Here is a 3,709-nt window from a genome sequence, read left to right as displayed (position 1 = left end):
CCAGGTCCCAGTGGCCTTTTCCAAACACCACTCCCCGCCCCCCGCAGTCCCAGCTGAACTTCCTGGCCGCTTGGGGCCCCTGCAGAAATGGGACTGGCCTGGGTGCCTGAGTCCTTGTGTGCAGGGCTTGCCATAAGGAAGCTGTCGCTGAGCCAGGGAGCACCGGGAAGAGGCCACGGCACCTGGTGGAGGGCTGGGTCAGAACAAACATTGCACCCAGTGAGGTAATGCGAGGCCGGGCCACCATGCTCAGGAGAAGGGAAAAGTGGGCATATCCCATAAGTGACGAGGCCCAGAGCCTGGGTGAGAGCAGAAGTTTGGCTGAAAACACCAAAAAGGGAACATCTTAAAGTAAATCCAGGCCTCCATTGGCAACAGCCCCAAAGCTGAGGTCTTCCTGGCGGGGCTGCTACATCGCCCAGCCCTGGTGACCTGCGCCCAGGTTGCTCCTTTGAAACCTCCTGGCTGCAAGCACCACCCCCAGGTCCAAAGGAATACGTGGAGGCTGTTTAAGGGGAAGGGCAGGGCTGTGTGGAGGGAGAGAGAAGCTTCCAGAGCTGAGCAGTGTGGGGCCTCCAGCACATGCCCCGTCACAGAAAGGTCAGTGTGACTAGGAGCCAATGTGCAAGCGGCCCAAGACCCACGGGGACCTGACCTGGAGCCAATGGTCAGGATAAGGCTGAAACCTGCTATGCAGTATGTGTGCACACCTGTGTCCATACGTGTGCATGTGCATGTGCAAGTGTGGCCTGGTGTGTGGATGTATGTGGTATGCATGCATGCGTGTACATGCATGTGTGTATGCATATTGAGCATTGTGTACATGGGCAGGGGTGAGCACGTGCGCATGCGTGTGCAGTGACCGGAACTGTGCGCTGAACAGAGATGGAATGAGGCGTGGCTGCCAAATGAAGTGAGTTTGGAAAGAATCTTCCAAAGAGGAGGTTCCAGCTGCTGAACTGGCTCCCCTTGGGCCAGCAGCAGGATCACTGGCCACCCCAGGCAATCAGCCTTTTATGATGGGTCCTTTCTAGAATGTCCAATAAGTCCTCGAGCCACTCCACCTGCCCCCTCCTCCCTCCACATCCCCATCCCCACCTTATCCTGGCAAGTTGAGGGGAAAGCGTTAAAATAAACACACAGAGCCGGGCGCCACCCTGAGAAGGTCAGGGTGCCATCCCTGCCAGACCTGCTGAGTCAGTGAGAGCTGCTGCTCCCCACAGTGCTCCCCCAGCCCCAACTCATCGCTCCTGCCAAGGTTTCCTGTGGCTGCAGCCCCTGTCTGCTCATCAGCATTAGGAAGGAATGTGTCTTTAATCAGGAGAGCCGGTTCAGGGTGTTGCAAATCACCCACTTGGAACTGGGCTGTAACAAGCCCTGACTAGACCCAAGCCGCTAATGGGAGGCAGGTAAAATAATTAAGGAATAAAACACAATTGGCCATGATGCCCTGGGGCCCTGTGTGAAGGTTGCCAATCAGGAAATAAAGGCCTTTCAGACCTTGAGACGTTCACGTGACCCCATTACACAGAACCTAATAGTATCCAGGTGAGAGGATGGGTCACCACCTCCCACTTCCATGGAGGAAACACGGTGAATGCCAACAGGTCAGCACTGAGCAGTCTCCGTTGGACTTTCCTGTGGGAGCTCTAAGCGCTTGAACAAACAACACTGACAATACCGGATTCAAAAGCTTGGAAAACACTCAAATCTGGTGAATTCGGATTGGTGGTGGAAGTTTATGTCACAGCAGGTGACCAACTGCTCCGTTTTTCCAAGGACTGTCCTGGAGATTTGGGGTGGTGGTTACCCAGAAGGGCACCCACATTCTCAGAGCACAGAGAGCCTGGCTTGCAGTCTATAAAATTTATGTTCCACTATATCTCCTTTTTGGGCAATTTGTTAAAGAAGCCCTGTTGATCGCTGATTCATCTTCACATATTATATAACATGCAGTATGTGAGGGGCAGAGCAGGTATTTGGCTAAGGGGTGAGTCGAGAGCTAAGGGGATGAGAGAGGCTGCCACAGAGATGGGGTGGCAGCAGGGACTGTTTTGTTTTTGCTAAATATGAGCTCAGTTATTCATCAGGAGCCCTTTATAGGAGGGATCTTTATTCTTATTATCCATACTAGAGGACTGATGCATGAAATTAGTGCAAGAGTGGGCCTTCCTTACCCTGGCTGCTGGCACCGGTTTCCCTCTAATATCCAGGACCTGGGCTTCCCTCACAGCCCTGGCTTCATCTGGAAGGTCATCCAGAAGGATATCTGGTCTAATTAGCATGTTACGCTTTTATTATTATAGATATCTGTCTGTTGAGTGAGTTGCATGGGGAGTTCTGGGGTAAGGGACATGGAGAGAGCTGGAAGCAGATTTTCTATCCTGGCTTGAACCAGCTATTAAGGAGATGAGGGGTGTCTGGGGAAGAACGTAGGAGACCTGGGGGAACATTTCCATTCTGCCTTGAGACCAGTATGTGAGGGGCAGAGCAGGTGTTTGGCTAAGGGTTGAGGAGAGAACTAGAGACAAATTATTTATCCCCTTTCCACACACCTTTTGACGGGGTCATAAGTCAATGGGCAAGGAGAGACCTGCAGGCACATTCTCCCTCCCTGTTTCACCCCGCTGTGAAGAGCAAGTGGGGTAAGTGGCCAGGAAAGGCCTTGAGCAGAATTCTGTATCACGGCTCTAGCCAGCTGTGTGGTTACAGTGGTTGCCTAGCAAAAGGAGAAAGACCTGGAGCTGAATTTTCCATCCTTGCTTTTCCCATGATGTGATGGGAAAGAGGACATGAGGAAAGGGGTCAAGGGGACATGAGGGACCAATAGAGACCTTGAGATGAATTATGTGTCCCGACTCCAGGCCAACTCTAATGGGCAGCTGGCATCTGAGGAAACGGGCGAGGAGAGACCTGGATGCGATGTCTCCGTCCTGGGGCAGGCAGTGTGGGGGGTAGAGAGGGAGCCTGAGATAAGGGTCGAGTGCCAGCGAGTGTTTGAGAATCAGAGGGGATGCCTGGGGTGGGATGCATTGCAGCAGCTGGAGTCTGTGAGCACTTTCTCCCGCTGTTCCCAAGTCAGCACTTCCTTAGGACCAGTTTCCTGGGGAGAGGCCTCCTGGTCCACCTCCTCCAGACAGGATTCAGGAGTGCACTGCTTCCCAACAGACACATTTACAAAAAATGTATGATTTATTGATTTTTAGAGAGAGAAGCATCAATGAGAGAGAATAATCAGCTGCCTCCTGCACACTGAAGATTGAGCCCACAACCCGGGCACGTGCCCTGACCGGGAATTGAACACTGAACTCCTGGTTCATAGGTCGATGCTCAACCCCTGAGCCACACTGACTGGGCTAAATAGACAAATTAAGGAAACAGAAGGTGTAGTAATAGACTCAAATACAAAGATAAGTTTTATATGATAAACATGTCTCCTCAGGTCAATAGGAAAAATGTGCATTCTATAATAAATGGTGTTGGGACATGAGGCCGGCAGCAGGTCACAGATAAAAGTCCAGCTGCAGGGAGAAACTAAGATGGCGGCATAGATAAACACCGGGAAATTGCTGCCTCTCACAACAATTGAAAAATACCTCAAAAACACAAAACGGACATCATCCAAAACTACAGGAAGGCTGGCTGAGTGTAAATTCTACAACTAGAAGGAAAGAAAAGCACACTGAGAGGCAGAGGAGCTGCGGAAGAA

Source organism: Myotis davidii, unplaced genomic scaffold (genome assembly GCF_000327345.1).
Source record: "Myotis davidii unplaced genomic scaffold, ASM32734v1 scaffold1395, whole genome shotgun sequence".
Taxonomy (NCBI): Eukaryota; Metazoa; Chordata; class Mammalia; order Chiroptera; family Vespertilionidae; genus Myotis; species Myotis davidii.
This window is presented reverse-complemented; position numbering follows the sequence as displayed.